We start from the raw sequence: 17,211 nt of genomic DNA, 5'->3' as shown, positions 1-17,211 counted from the left end.
CAACTGAGAAAGATATCCTCCACAGATGGAGGGAATACTTTGATAGTCTTCTTAACCCAGGTAGCCAGCAGTTGTGGACATCCAAGAGGTGCAGATCGGGGCGATGACTAGTCTCACAGAAGAAGAGGTCCATTTAGCAATAAAATCGCTTAAATCAGTCAAGGCTGCTGGTGATGATGAAATTCTCCCCTAAAAGCTAAAATCCTTAAATCGAGACGGTGTTATTTGGCTGGCTCGGGTGTGTCAGGCTACTTGGATATCTGGGCGAGCACCAAAGCAATGACAGACAGGCCTAATAGTACCATTCGTCAAGAAGGGAGACCAGAGAGGTTGCAGCAACTATCGTGGCATCTCTCTGCTCAGCCTGCCTGGGAAAGTATATGCCAGATGCTTGGAAAGAAGATGCAGGAGCATAGTTGAGTCAAAGTTCCAGGAAGAACAATGTGGCTTTCATCCTGACAGAAGTAGAACTGACCAAATCTCCACTTTAAGGTAGGTGTTTGAGAAATCTTGGGAATATGCCAAGAATGTCTACATATCTTTTGTCGACTTGGAGATAGTATATGACCGGGTTCCTCGGGAATAACTTTGGCAAGTAGTGCAGGAATGCCCAGAGTTTTGTGTCAGGGTAAACAGCACAATGTCTGAAACTTTCCCCATTGGCCTGATAAGCACAGCCGAGGCAGTGAGTGTGTCAGAATTGGAAGATGTAGCATTGGAAGTCTGCTTTTTTGCAGATGATCTAGTTATGCTTAGCTGTTCCACAGATGATATCTATCGGACCCTGGATAGGATTGTCGCTGTTTGTGCAGACGCCGGAATGAATCAGTGTGGCCAAAACTGAAAGATTTGTGGTCTCAAGACAACCAGCACAGTGCACTCTACATGTGAGTAAAGTTCCACTGAGGCAGTTGGAGAAGTTTAAATACCTTGGATCCATATTCAAGAGTGATGGAAAGTGGGACGTAGAGCTAGATACTCGGATTGGCTCAGCAAGTGCAATATTGTGGGAGCTTGGCTGTTAGGTAGTATTGAAGCTGGAGTTAGGCTATAAACCAAAGCTGGCTGTCTTCGATGGAGTCTATGTCCCCATCCTCACCTATAGTCATGAGAGTTGGGTAATGACCGAAAGAATGCGGACCCGAATCCAAGCGGCTGAAATGAGGTTCCTGCGGGGCTGACAAGACTCGACAGAGTCAGAAGCTCTGCAATTCGGGAACCCTCCATACTCAACCGCTGCTTCTCCGTGTTGAGAGATCACAGTTACGTTGATACGGACACCTGGTCAGAATTCCACAAGAGAGGCTCCCCCAGCGGGCCCTCTTTGCCAAGCCAGAGGGTGGGAGGCCATGTTGAAGGCCAAGGACTCGCTGGATAGATTATATCCAAAACCTTGGGTGGACACGTCTGGGAGTCCCACCAGAACACCTGAGCTTGTTGGCGGAGGATCGTGACCATTGGAAGTTTTTCTTGCAGCTGCTGCCCCACAACTCAATTAGGAATGATGGGCCTTGAAGATGCATGAATGAATGAAAGGCTGGTCGATTGGTAGAGCCTTTGCTTCTAATCGCTCACAAAAAAGTTAAGCAAGTTTGAGCGCGATTAGTAGTTTAAAGGAGAGAACAATCGTTCGATGCTGTTGACACACTTTCCCTCGATGAGTCATTGGACTCCCTGGAGGTGTCACATAATAATAATAATAATAATAATAATAATAATAATAATAATAATAATAATGCCAAAAACATGTTCTTGCCTTTCCGAATCCATTAGCGGTATCGCCCCCTCTTGGCAGGGATTGAAACATATACTTCGAAGATGGTGTCTTAGGAAGAATGAAAGTTTTATTTAATAATGAATGTTTCTATACTACAGTGCTAGGATAACTCGTTATGAGATATAAATCACGCATGATTTATATCAGAGGGATCTGCCTTAAGAGAGTGCTTTGAAAGGAGGTTTTGAAAAGTGAACAGATTTTAGTGGACTGTGCGAACCGGAAAGGTTCGTGTATCATTGATTGCTTTCGTTAATATGTAAGAAAAATAATATAATAATGTTTTGCTCTGTTCTTACCACTTCCAATTTATTTTTGATATATTATATATATAATCTTAAAACATCTTTTCCCCAGCACTCTGTCTCAACCTTACATTTGTATTTTGGAAAGCTCTTGTTAATCAGAAGATGGATGGCTGACATGTAGAACAGCATGTGATGATGTGAGATTTACTTTTGAGCTTTATTTTATTTTTTACTGTTCGGTACGTTGCACAAGAATGTTGTATGCGGTCAGGGTAAGCACCTATTTTAATTTCTTATTAGTAAGGGCGCAAATGTTTAAAAAAAATCGACTTGCAGTTCTCTGGAATTTGTAATTACAGATGGACTTTCCTAGTTAGTGAGGGAGAGAATGATGTACTAAAACATGTTCTTGGTTGCACGCGTATTTAGTTGCAATAAAAGGGGTAAAGCAGCAGCATTTACTCCCTTCTGGTGTCTATTTCAGAACCAGTTATAACAAAATGCCTATAATAATAAATATCTAATTAAAGATCTGTTTAAAAATGTTTTGCAAGAGTATATCATCCAGGTGGTAATATTGCAGGAAAGAGAGAGCCAAAGGCTTATTATGGAAACTGAGGTAAATGAAGTGGAAGTGCATAACATATTATAGAACCTTAATGTAAATGCATCTGTGGAATTGGAAGGTATACCAGCTTGAGTTTTATTGCTTAATCTGAGTCTCAGCTCTAGGTTGGTTCTGAGGGGGTGTAAAGAGAGGAAAATAGTTCCATTGCATAAAGAAGGCTCCAAGACTGATGTATCAAATTACCAACAGTCAGCATATCGGGAGTTATTAAAGTATTGGAGAAGTTGGTCAAGAGCAAAATAAGGAATGGAAAATGGAAATGGGATACTGTATTGAGGGATAGCATGGTTTTGTGAAGAATAGGTCATGCTTCAGTAACTTGCTCACGTTTTATAATAGTCACAGCTGAGTTGGATAAAGTTAATGGGTTTACAGTGATACTGCTGGACTTTGCAAAGGCCTTTGGCAGGATACCACATGGAATTCTAATCAGTAAACTGCAGCAAATGGAGATGGATATAGGGTTGGTGAGATAGATAGGAGGGTAGTTGATGGGGAGATATCAGAGAGTAGTTTATTCAGGAGTAGAGTTCAAAAGAAGGCCTGTAACTAGTGGCATGCTGCACGGTTCTATTCTTGAATTGCTACCGTTTAATTTGTATATTAATGATATAGAAAAAGATCTGAAAGGAACTGTTCAGTTATTTGCTGATGATGCAAAGTTGGTAGCTCATTAGTTAATTCAGATAATGTTAAAATTTTGCAGGATGATTTGCATAGATTGGCAGACTGGTCAAAGGAGAATGGATGTCAGTTTAATGTGGCAAGTGTAAGGTTATGCATTTTGGGGGGAGAATATTATCAGCTGTATACCATGTTAGTGGAACTGTACTCCAGGAAATTGACAAAGCTAGAGACTTGGATGTGTTAGTGGATAGGGAGTTAAAGTTTAGGGGGACACAGCAAAAGTGGCTAAAGCAGCTCATCAGATTACTTAGTTACTGAAGAATTCTTTGACCAGCAGAGACAAGCAGGTTATTGTTCCTCTTTATTGAGTGTTGATAAGACCCCATCTTGACTAGTGCATGCAGATCTGTCACCAGGGTTTCTTGCTGAAGAGGTGGTGAAGAGGATCCAGAGGTTAGTGACCAAGAAAGTAGCAGGTGAGTGGAATGAACCTTACAAGATCAAGTTGAAGATTTGTGGATACATACATTGGTTGTTAGGTGGAAAAGGGAAGATATGATTGAGAGCTTACTGAGGAGTTTTCTTGTGAAATTACTGAGGGGTTTTCACAAGATTAATTCAAAAGAAATTTTTCAGGTCAGGTCTGGTGGTGTGAGAACTAGGGGCCATCCATGGAAACTTAGTAAGCTTGTAGTTAGCAAGGGTGTTAGAATTAGGTGTTTTGCTTCAAGAGTAGTGAATGAATGGAATAGGTTGTCAGTCTGTTGGATAGTTCTTTATGTGATGTTTAGGGCCTCCCTCGATGAGTCCTTGGACTCCTTGGAGGTGTCTCGTAATAATAATAATTACTAACTTTTTATCAACAATTTGTTTCAAAATTAATTTGTTATCTGTCAAGACTCCAGTATTATCAGATCTTGTATGCCTGCCTTCTAAGGCACATCTTGCTGTATCAATTTACATAGACTTTGATCTTCCTCAATAAAGATCAGAACTGTTCTGGGTAGTTACCTTTCCCTTAATGCAAAGCAGTATAAACAACCAGAAGTATATATATATATATATATATATATATGTGTGTGTGTGTGTGTGTGTGTGTGTGTGTGTGTGTGTGTGTGTAGGTTAATTGAGAAAATACTTTGCATGCAACTTTACACTTGGCTAAAGGATTTTATTATTATTATTATTATTACGGGTATCTCCATGGAGTCAGTAGACTCATCGCGGGAGACCCAAGCTAGCAAAACAATATCTGTAATATCTCTTCTTGAATTCATTTACAGATGAAGAGCTCACAACAAAGTCAGGCAATGAATTCCACTCATTCACCACCCTCCAGGCAAAAAACCTTGTTCTGACACCTTTGTTAACCACACTCTTCTTTAATTTCCAGAGATGACCTCTTGTTCTTCCATCACTATCACACAGCTGAAACATTTCCCCTGCATCAATCCTATAAAAACCTTTTAGTAATTTGAATGTTTCTATCATATCCCCTCTTCTTCGCCTATCAACCAATCTCTGCAATCCACAAGCTCTCAATCTATCAATGTAGGGAGCATTTTTTATATCACTCACCAACTTGGTCACTCTTCTCTGAACCCTCTTTTTTTTCGATTTATTAAACAATTGACATATTTGCACATCAATAATTACATGGATGCAAAGTGTCCATTGAAGTTAATATATTTCGACACTATTGAAATAAGATGGATACAGAGTTTACTTTTTTATGTTTTATCTGGCCGTTTGGTTGGTTAAACAAAAATATTTCTTTGCAAATATCATTAGCTTTGTAATCAAGTGAAAATTTCTACAGCATCTATGACTCAGATTGTTTTAATAATAAGGTGGAACATTTCTTTTTTGGTATTTGTATATGGAAAATATATAATTTCTATATTAATTTGAGTATCTTTCTGAACTGAAAGGAATTGTGCTTTACTTTATTAGATACTAGTATAGCTGAGAGTCAGCAGCCCCTATATACAAGTAGCCAAGTCATGAAGATGCTTCACATGAAAACCTTGTTTACATACACTTGTATAAAAGATTGAACAAGAATATAATTTTTTGGCAAGTATAATTAATGCAGTAGCCTTCCATGTTGTATCCTGTTAAATCTTTGTAGAGTCCAGTTACTTGTTGAGTTAACTTTAATAAACCCCCATGCCTCTTCTTTGCCAAGTATTAATTCACTGTCATCCCATTCATATATGTGAGCCCTCATCAACTTTTCCAAAATCTTTACCATCACTCGAGAGATGTTGATAGGTCGATAGTTGAACATATCAGTCTTTTTTTTACCACCTTTGTGCAATGGGATTATCATACATTCTTTCCACTCTTGTGGATCTTCCCTGAGATTCAAATTATACAGTGTGGATATCCCATGTGATTGTATCCCATCAGTCATTATTGCCAAATATTCAGTTTGTGCAACAGCTCTAATACCTTCTACTCATACACTGAGTTTCTTCATCTACTGATGAGGTGGCATTTTGCTCAACATCGCATACACCAGGTTGATAGTGCTTCTCAAAATAGGCACTCATTAAATGAACAGTGTTTTCTGCATTTAGTAGAGGTATTCTTTCACATTCATTATTTTCATGTTTATTATGACATATTCGTTATGGCAAAAAGTTGCTAGTGTTCCAAGTAAATGTAGCAGCGTATTTGAGCTGTGCTAAGAAAACAGTGTTTTATATAGTTAAATATGACTTTTTTTTCTTATAATTGGGCTTCGCTTTTTTTTTTTTTGTAATGGATACAAGTGTTCTTCAGTAGTGTTTCTTATGGTAATTTTGTTTGTGTTCTTGCTGCTTTTTGAAAATGGCATCTGTAAGGAAGTGCATGTCTGCAGTAAGGAAAGCTTAATTCCTCTGTCTTTGACAATGCAAGCAAAGCTGATAGTGAGCAAAAAAAGTTCGTGCAGTTCTGCTGAAGCTGGATAGGTGGTAACTGAGTTGAATGAATATTTGTATGAGGCTTCTGTTTCACAAATAGAGGTTGCATTTCTCAGAACTAATATAAACAAGACAGCAGCAGAGATTTTTGAGTCAGTCACTGACTATGCTTGTTAATAAATGTTTGACAGATATATTCCAGGCTAGTCTAGTTGCCATTCCTATTATGTCTGCTTTGAGAAAAATAGTATGTAGAAAGCTTAATTCAGTGATGAATGCCCCACCAATCCAACTGATTTACAACAATTAGTTCTGCCAAAATATATCCCTTAACCAGGTGTGGAAGAAAATTTTTTTATTGTGTGATAGTCAGCCCCAGGTCCCAAAAGTCAGCTCCAACATTTAGTGACATCTGATATGTGGTTTGCTGATGCACTTTCAGTCTAGCTTCCAGTCTCTTTTCTCAGATTTATGTAATTTTTTTTGGGGGAAAAAAAACATAGTTTATTTTACATTGTGTACTCTTTTGTCCAATTTGTGTCGCACTGCTCCACATATGCGAAAATGTTTGATTATTGAAAGATGTGGAACCCAATTTGAGACTGACTTCAGTTGTCTGTGATTTTAAACAAGCTGCACACAGTACTGTGAAGAACTCATTCCTTGATGTTCAAATAAAAGGTTGCTTTTTTCATTTAGCCCAAAATATGCAAAAACATCTAGTTACATTGAGTTTCACTAATCTATATAACAAATCCAAATTTCATGTTAAAAGCTATAATGATTATTGCCCTTGCCTTTGTAACTTTGAACAAGATCGATGAATATCTGGATGCTCTAGCAACCGAGTTGGCACAAGAACTGCAAGGTTTACTCAACTGGTTTGAAGATACATATACTGGTTCAAAACAGATGAGGAATAGAAGACAAGTTTAGTTTCTCCCAGAAATTTGTAGCATTTATCATAGAACATTAAATTGGAAAACTACACAATCATGCAGAGGCAGCTGAGCATTAAAAATTTAGCATGAAATGTTCCACCATAGAAATCAATAGGTGGACTGTGTAAAATACAGAAAAGTAGATATGCATATTATGAACGGTTCCTGACTGGGCATGACCCACTGCAAAATCTAAAAGTATAGATATGCAGATAGAAGAATAATACATGAATTGTTCTTAGATTTTAAAACAGATGCAGTCAAGTGCCTGAGGAGGTTTGCTCATTACCAAATGAACTAAATAAAGCTAGGTTAAATTATTTTTAAGTGATTCCCAATCTTTAATTGTACCTTGTAATTATTTTGCAGTTGTAATGAAAATTTAAATTTAATTTTTTTATCTTTGAATGTTAATGAATCAATTAAACATCTTTTTTTCTAGCACTAAATTGTCCTGCACCTAAAAGTCTGATGCCAAAATGTCAGCACCAAATGGCCATGCCTAATCATCTCATTCACAGATCTTCAGTTGTTTGCTGATGTAAAGTTGAGGAGAATTATAAGGATTACTGTTATAATTGTATAACAGTAATCTATAATCTAAAATACTCTTAGCTTGGACTGTAGTTTTAATGGTGCAAGGTATTGCATTTTGGAGTACACAGATATAAGGCTATGTGCTAATTTGATGGAACTTTACTGTTGGAAGTGGATGAGATTCAACTTCTGCCAGTGGACTGAAGTTTAGAAGGCAAACACTGCACATCATATTGCCACTAGAAATACACAGGCATGTAGGTGTAAGGAGGTAGTTGTACCACTGTATAAAGCACTGGTCAGACAACATTTGGGCTTGTACTCAGATTTTGGTCACCTAGTTTTCATTGTGAAGTGGAAACATTGGAGAAGGTCCAGAGACAAGTGACTAAGACAATATGAAGACTGGAATGTTGGCTATGGAGAGAGAGAGAGGGGTTAAAGGAACGTTAATTACAGTTTGGTAGGTAAGAGGAAAAGAGATTATAAAAAGAGTAGGTGAGAGGGGAAGAACCAGATACCATCTGTAGAAGTTGTGTAAGAGTGGTTAAGAAGAGTGCAAGGAGTAAATTATTTATATGGAGAATTGTGGATGAATGGAACATATTACTAGAATAAGTGTTAAGGATTTTAAGGTTCAGTATTTGAAGAATTTGAACTAAGACTCATTGTGGGAAGTTCATTCAGCTGACAACATATCTGCTGACTCCATGGAGGATGCAATAATAATTTCTTTTACTTGCAGAATAATAGTAGAATTCCTTTGGGTTGTCTTTAGCTTTCAGAGCCAGTTTCATTTCATGCTCATTCTTAGCTTACCGTACAATGCTCAAAATCTTTTGGCCAGCACATTATATTTATGTAACTGACATCATCCTTATGCACATAGTATTCCTTCTTTAATATAGGTACCTAAGTTAACATACTTAGAAAAATTAAAGACAGAAACTTAAACTTCATTTATTAGCTGTAAAATTTTCGTTTATATATACATAATCATCTTCAGTACACTGATAATGGAACACAATATAAAATTACATTGAAAGAATGATTTTCAAAATGCATCACTATTGCTTTAATAGTACAACAGACTGTCAGTAGAATTCCAATTATTTTTTTAAAAAAATTACGATAATATAATAATCATGATTGTGCATAAAAATTATATATTTTCCATCAAAGGGATTAACTGAAAGCCATCAGATCTCTTATATAAAGGTCTCACAGCGCTCTCTCTTGCTCACTTTGTAAGCACTCGATAAAGAATTTACTTCTATGCAAAAGTTTTGTTTTCTTTTAGAAAACTGTTTACTCAAGATGGCATTTTCTGCTAGACCATACTGTTTTGGTTCATAGTACTGTATGTAAAATTTATGTTCTTCACAATAGATGGCTGCAGATCTTCCAAAGTAAGACAAACCACAGGAGCATGGGATCTGGTAGACACCTGGAAGATCGAGTGGAGAAAGCTTGTCATTAGGAGGGAAAAAATAGAGGAAGATAGAAATCTTCCTGACAGGAAAAACAGGATACTACAATATTAAGAGGTTTAGAACTTTAGCTTAGTGTTCAGAAATCCCTTTAATATAAGGGAGTAGAATACAAGTGATCTCTTCAGGAGATCTTAAAGACTGGTTGTCTAAAGCTGTTAAAGGCTCATAAAAGATTCATTAAAGCCATTTTTCATAAAAGCAGATTTGTTATAATTCGATTCTTGTTGTAGAAGGTCTTCAGTAGAACAGATATTATGAGCACAATGTAACAAGATTTTAATGGCTCCATTCTTCTGACTGGAATGATGATGAGAATTAGCATGAATATAACAATCGAGTTTCTTTTATAAAAACAGAAAATTGTCAACTACCATTTGGTTGATGAAGAATTAAAAAAAAAAAATATATATATATATATATATATTTATATATATATATTTTTTTTTAAGCTAATTGATTTTTTTTTCTTATAGTAAAGTAAACTGAATTCCCAGATGAATCATATTTATTTTTGAAACGAATAGTTCTAAATCTGATGATGGACCTCTCCATATTGCAAATTTATCATCGACATAACTGTACCATATGGTAAGTGTATGAGAAATGCCTTTAAGGAGATGATTAAAATGCTCAATGTAATTGGCAAGGGCAGGAGAGATATTACTATCCATGGCTATTCTTTCAAGTTGTTGGTAATAATTTGTTTTTACACTGAAATAACCAGAATGTTTTACAAAGTCAAAAAGTTAGATGTTATCAGTAGGAAAATCTTGTTTAAGTAAATTAATAGTATTATATTTATGGCTATTTTGCCTGCTTCTGTTTAGGAGTGTCCCTGTTTAAATGTCATTGGCTTTTTTACTCACAGATTCTTAGGGCATTGTAGGTGTATATTTACCAATAAATATATGTAGCATAAAGGAAGAGAAATTTACACATACCTTTTTCTGGGTGTTGTGGCTTTTCTTCTTTCTGCGATGTCCAAACTACTTTTGGGGGGGGGGGGGGGGTAGGCAATGTGGGAGAATTAAATAGAAATGGAAAAAACCTGGGTTTTTTGAATAATATATATATACATATATATTATATTATTAGGGATGGGCAGAGCATTTTTTATATTTATATAGGGTGGGAAAGGGTGAAGGGGTTGAAAACAGCAACTGATTTTTAGAGGGGGGTTGACGGGGTGCGGTCCGTTTCAACTATGCTTGGTCGTCATCTGAACACATGGAGGAAGTGGATGCTATGTCAGGTCAGGTAAGTGCTTCTGCTTTTGAAGTGTTTGTGTTACCGCTTTTGGGAGATTATGTAGGGCCTGTGGACGTTGATAGAGTTCGCGTCACATTTTATGGCTATTGTTTCTGATATTCTAAGCGTTGTTTCATTGTCTTGTCTGTCTACTATGATAGCCTTGTCGTTATCCATAATTATCCTTGTAATTATCCATAAATTAATAGTGTTTGTGAAAAGAGATACTATATCAAGACTAAAATCTCCAAAGGTTCTAAATGTATATTACAAACTTTTGTTTTAAAATTTAGGAAGTTCTTGATGTGAAAAGTAGATTTTCCAGTAAATGATGATAATAACACAGGCAAGTATTAAGAAACTTGATATGTGGGACAGCTGATGTGGTGCTTTTTGAAAACGATTATTTTATTGTTATTTTATCTTGTGTTTTTGTATCAATGTACTAAAAATGCCTATGATGTCTAGGCAAAAATTTAACAGCTAATAAATTTATTTTACATAAGTTTATTAGCTGTCGCCCATCAGGTTGATTTGGTGGATCAACAGTGCCTCACTATGTATTTGATCTTGTTAAAATCTTAAGTTTCCAGCTTTAATTTTCCTAAATAGTATCCTTCCACATAATTTCTTCCTTCAGAAAATCTTGCTTATTAAGATTGCACTTCCATTTTTCTGCCCTGTTGATTCTTCAGATTCTGACATATTCCGATATTGCATCCTTTAAATATTTTCTTCTAGTATACTTCTCAGTTGGTCATAATTTCCTGTTTTGTAGTTTAGCATATAAACTTTTCTGAATGGAAGATCCATATATTTAGCCACTTCTCAAGTCAGTCATGATCACTGTCACCAATTAGAGGCATAACAAAATTCTCGGACACTGTGATCAGATCTAACACTTTGACTTAGTTTTTTCTTCCACATGCTGCTTGAAGAAGTTGTCTTGGCACAGCTTAATAAGTTTCATTCTTTTCATGAGATATCACCCCTACCCAGTTCATGTTCAGATAATTAAAGTCACCCATCAGGTTGATTTGGTGGATCAACAATGCCTCACTATGTATTTGATCTTGTTAAAATTTGCATCACACCATATATCTTTAACCCACTGCTTTATGGAAAATTGTTACTAGTATTGCAGTCATAGCATTCTACCCTAACTGAATACAGATCATTGGCACCATGCTCTCTCTCTTCTCCTATCTTGTCTGCCTTTCCTAAAAAATGCTGTACCCTTTATACTCAGTACCAGTTAGCATATGTGCTTCTGAGGAAGCTAGGTCTCACTAATGCCTATAGTCAGAGACCCAGCGTATTCATCAAGGCAACAAACTCTACTCCTTTGTATAGAAATAGTGGATATTTTAGATCCAACATTATTTCAAAGCCAAAAGTTTTGAATTTTTGACCAGAGAGCTTATGAGAATACAATCTTCGCCATTGGAGTTGCCTTAGCTTGCACCACTTAAAATACATGAATGTCGCCCAAGTGTCCATATATTTGCCTTTTATTACTGCATTTGCTAAAGGTTTCACTGCTTGACAGCTGTTTTGAACTGGGTGGTTCTCTTCAGAGACCAGACAGAAACCTTAAGAGAGCAAGAATGATGTCAGAGAGTTATGTTTCATAAGCAAACTCTCAGTCAGTGCATAATAATAATTATCAAAAGAAAGAGCCATACAGCTTCATTTTGGCAAAGTAAATTATATGGAAATAGTGTATATTGAAGATCCATTAGTATTTCAATGTCAAATGTATGTTAAAATATTATGTGACTCCAAGGATTCATCGTGGGAGGGCACTCTACTTCGCTAAACATCTCATCCTCTCCACTACTACTACTTAATTCTCCAACTACAACACTACTACCATCAATGCCATCTGTCACTCATCACCAACAAAGTATTTTTTGTCTGTAAATTGCTATGTTTTGTAGGCCAATTTGTCTGTATGCAGGATGAAAAACCCAAGTTTCCAGGAGAAAAAAACATGCTACCACCATATGAGATCGACTAACTCACCTTCAACTGAAAAAGCCCACATAAGGATTCTCCCCTGTCATGACGAGAATCAAACCGAGATCTTTTCCTGAAGGGCATAATGTTCAGCTATTCTTCCAATTGCACTATGGCGGCTACCTCCAGGATTTTTTTGTATACTCTCTTCTGTAGTCTGCAGGCCTAGTTGGATTACTCTCAGATATCTGTTCATATCTGATGTTTTACTTTTACACATATCCTTGCACATACTTAATAAATTAGAACCAGATGAGCAATCATCCCTTTGTCATAATCACTTCCATGATAAGGCACATTCATATCATTAACAGAGCTGCATAACACACTTATGCATAGTTTCTGACCATTATTCCCATTATGATATAGTTTCCCTGACTCCATATTAGGTCTCATACCAGTAAAAATTTCTCCAAAACCCTGATACCAAATACATTCAATTGCAGGCTCTCCCTCTTATATAAACTCACTCCACACATCCAAAAACTCACTTTCATATTCCTCCTTCACAACCTATGCATCGTTATTTGTCATCATAGCTCTTCTTAATTCACTACCCTCATGTCTTGGTAATAGACTAACAGTTTTTCACTCTCTCACTCCTCTTTCTCACTTCTTTCAGCAATCCTTCCATATTGTTTCTCGTGCTATATTTATTGCTAGCTAAATTGTTTATACCTACAAGAACTGTCATTTGTTTTAGTTTTCTTTTCTGTATTTCATTTGTTTGTTATATTTTTGGTTTTTGCTGGCACATTCCTTCAAAATAGGTGGTGATATATTATCAAGTCTCACAGCCTTATTAACCTCAAGTTTTCTCAATTCCCCATATACCTCTGATCACTTAGTCAGTCTCTCCTCCTCATCATCATCAACTGTTCTAAAACTCTCCATGATACATTCACAAGAATGAAAGACCTTTATGAACTACTCATTAAATATCTCAACTATATCCTCTGCGGCAGTTGTTCTTATACCATTTTTTGCACTCAGTGTCATCCTTCCATAATCCTTTTTTTTTTTCTTCTTCTTTTGGCTACATATTGAAAGAACTGTAGGATTTTTTTTTTTTTTTGGCTTCATTAGCTGACTTCTGCTCATACTGAACTTTTGCTATTCTTGCCAACCAAGTCACCCTCCTTGCCTGTTCTTTGTAATCCTCATGGAATTGATTATTACCACTCCTCTTATGTTGCCTCCATAATGCCTTTTTCCTCTGTATCGTATGCTTAATCTCTTCATTAATCCATTTCACATCTATGTGAAATGGATTAATGAACTATAGAATAATATAATTAATGAACTATAGAATGTAGAATAATTCAAGAACTATTCTACTAGATAGTTCTTGAATATCATCTAAACAGCATTGATCTCCTTTCTGGCTAACTCCTCATTCTATGCTACAACTGCAAACTGTCTCCTGAGCTTCTTATAATCACCAGCCTTGTTTGACATATACCTTTTCCTCAGAAGTTCTCACTGTTGATTTCACATGTACCCTTTCCTCAGAAGTCCTTGATAATCATTTCATGGTCATTCTCACCAACTGAAGGGTGATTATACATCTCATTTATAATAACACCCACTGATGATCAAATTCAAGATTCAATCATGTGCCTTCTGTTACATACTGCTTGGGATAGTTGTTGCTAAAAAACTCAAACTCATTTTCTTTACTTACGGTTCCTATCTCATCATCCTAATCTATATTGCCCTAATTAAAATTATCCATAACCCTTGATCACTCTTTTCCCATTTGCTTGGCTAATTTGCTTATACATTTCCTGGTTTATTACTCTTCACATTACCAGATCTATAGCAACATCCAGTGAAGTGTTTCATTCTATTCATCTCTATCTCATACTATACTGCCTCAAAACCACTGCCACTGTTTTCCTCTTGCATCTCTACCTTGTATGGACATAACTCTCTTTCTATCATCAATAGCATTACACCCTCCCCTCCCTTTATATCTTTTCTGTCTTCACAAAACACATTATACCCTTCCATCTCTATTCCTGTCACGATGTCATCCTCATCCAACCATGTTTGGTTGGATGAGGAGTGGTAGTAATCTCACTTGTTCCAACAATTTTTGGGTGAACAGTTCAATTAATGCAACCATTTCATTTGCCTTGTTTTCAGCATTTGGGTACAAACATGACAGGTCATTCCTGGATCTGTAACAAAATATCACTTATTAGATGTGACATCTCCATACTTATCTTGAGCCATTTCTTTTTCTCCTTATTCATCTTAGAACCTTATTCAAATCCAATTGTTTTCTCTTGATTCCAGCTCATCCCAGTCCCTTTTTGTCTACACATGCATTCACATCCTCTTAGAGCATCAACCTTTCTCATGCTGTGTTTCCCTGTCCACCCTGAGCATCCCTGTTTGTCTTGCACACTTGTTCTCTCATTCTCTATAATTAATGTCACCCACTTCTCATTTATAACCACCACTTCTATCTCTCCTTATTCTCTCACTCTTTCTCATTGCTTCTTACTTTATCAGATTCATTCACTGCACTGATTTCTCAGTGCAGTGAATGAATCTTCCAGCAGCAGTTTCTCCAAATGACTCTCATCAAAGCCATTCAAATGAAGTCCATTACTCTTGTACAGTTCATTTTGTCATTCAAACTCATTCCACATATTAACAAACTGTACTCCTTTCTCCTCACACATTTCTGCTAACATATCATTCACAATCTTCACTGTCTATCTCATTTCATTACTGTCATACCTGGGCAACATACACTGACTACCTTTCCTATCACACTTTTATTGTTCTCAAAAAGTTCCTGATATTCAATCTTGTGTTCCTTGTTCCCAATCAAGTAATTTGTCCCTATTACTACCAAATCTTTTGCTCACTTACTCCTCATATCCAATACCTCAATTACTCTTTTCATTTTACCTCAGAAAACAAACCTTGTGCATCTTCTTGTTTACCACACCCTAATAATCGAATCCCCATACAATGCCACTCGCAGGTCTTTCTTTACCTCTTTCATACCAACATCATTCGTTTTCATCTTCTTCACTCTTCTGTGTATATCTTGAATTCTCTTCATTTCACTCTGCATCCATTTCATCTTTTGCCTCATCTTAACCAACTCAGCTTTTGTGGTGGAATTGTGTTTCCCTATAGAACATCCACAATTATGTATTTTGCTAGATCATCAGTTTGCTGCTACTTAATGAAGAAGTATTGTTTGTAGCTATTAGAGCATGTAATTATTCTCACTAAATTACTCTTTCTCTAGCACATATCAAGTCAACTTCTGTTTGATACCTTGTCATTTCACATACTGTGAGCTTTCACTACATGATGAAGGTAAAGTAGTACATTGGACACAGCCATTTACAGTGAATATACATTTCTGAAATATGTAACAAAAGAAAAATTTATAATAAGACAGGAGTACATACAATTTCTTCAGTTTTATGAGAATGATGTTATCAAAGTAAGCGGAGTTATTTCGATATTATAACTTTAGTTTACAGTCTTCATCAATGTAAGTAGTAGTAGGAGGGTGTGCCGAAAAGTTGTGATAATCACCATGAAGGAATTTATGGTAGAACCATGTAACTTACACATTATTCTGCTTATTACCAATGAAGTGTTATACACTTGTTGCAACCCTGCTGCATCATTTGCAGTTCTCTGAGAAGAAAGTCTTTCCCTTGTTGCACAAACCAGTAATTTTTGTTCTAGGTGTTTATCAGAACTTTTTCAGCCTCTCCCTTGTAATTTATAGCAACAGTAGTAACTAAGCATTGAGAAATGTTAAATAAAATATAATATATTATTATATTATATTTTATACAATATAATATAATATACATTAATTTATATAAATAAAATTTCAATGAAAAATAAGATTTTCATATTAATAATTATTTGCAATTCTGTAAAAACCAAACATAATAAAAAAAAAATGTTAGGGGGATTTTTTACACTGCCATTTGAACAGTGTTTCAACTAAAACAATGAACAAAGTACCAAAAAAACCTGTCACATGATATATCATCAGAATGATGAGCTTACTATACGTATAAATTATAAGCTATACATACTTGTTTTATATTAAATGTTTCCTTTATGTATGTATAGCTTATAATTTATACGTGACACGTATTTCATGACATGTATCTCATAACATCTTCAGAGTCATGTGATGACAGACCTGAAACAAGATGGAATAACAGCAGACATTAGTATGCTTTCTTTTTACCATTCTCTGGTGAGCCACATGATAATATAGTTAGCAGTGATAAGAAAGCACTATTGAAAAGAATAACATGTAAAAAAGGTTTAAAGCTAATAAAAGTTGAGCAGCTCTCGGATGTGAACTGTAGACTAAAATACATGAAGATTATTGAAGAAAAAATGAAAGAGTTTGAGAACAAGAACCAAACCTTGGAGATTCAGTGGCAAGTCTTGAAGAAAATCCTGATTGATTCAGCCAGAGAGGCATGTGGTGAGATAGTCTGCAAGGATAGAAAAATCAGAACTCCATGATGGACACAGGAAGTTAAAGAGGCAGTGAAGGAAAAGAAGAAAGAATATCAAAAGTTCTAGGCAAATAAGGCAGCTTTTGCTCTTAGAGAATACAGAGACAAATGTAAGAAAGCGAAACACTGTGTAAAACTAGCTAAACAAAAGTCATAGGAGGACTTTGGCAAGAATATAGAAAATAAATATCAAGAAGGTGGTAAGATATTCTGGATGTTGTTGAAGAAGCACTTTTATCCCTAATGATAAGTAACATG

At 36.0% G+C, this 17,211-nt stretch overlaps 1 protein-coding gene across 3 annotated transcripts in view; it reads left to right on the top strand.

Moving 5' to 3' along the window:
- The first annotated feature begins 1,800 nt into the window (after positions 1 to 1,800).
- LOC150099769 (protein BCCIP homolog) overlaps positions 1,801 to 17,211 on the top strand; it is a 100,371-nt gene continuing 84,960 nt past the window's right edge. Inside the window, exon 1 of one of the 3 annotated variants that reach the window (XM_090403323.1) lies at positions 1,801 to 2,004. The gene's annotated coding sequence lies outside the window, so the exon portion shown is untranslated. Of the gene's footprint in view, positions 2,037 to 9,633; positions 9,749 to 17,211 lie in introns of those variants that run through there. The other 2 variants (XM_090403324.1, XM_090403325.1) reach the window with 2 other exon arrangements.

The sequence above is a fragment of the Typopeltis vanoorti genome, chromosome 14 (genome assembly GCF_054136105.1).
Source record: "Typopeltis vanoorti isolate ZY-2024b chromosome 14, IOZ_Tvanoo_1.0, whole genome shotgun sequence".
Lineage (NCBI taxonomy): Eukaryota > Metazoa > Arthropoda > Arachnida > Uropygi > Thelyphonidae > Typopeltis > Typopeltis vanoorti.
Note: the sequence above shows the minus strand (reverse complement) of the source record. Positions and strands in the feature narration are given on the sequence as shown.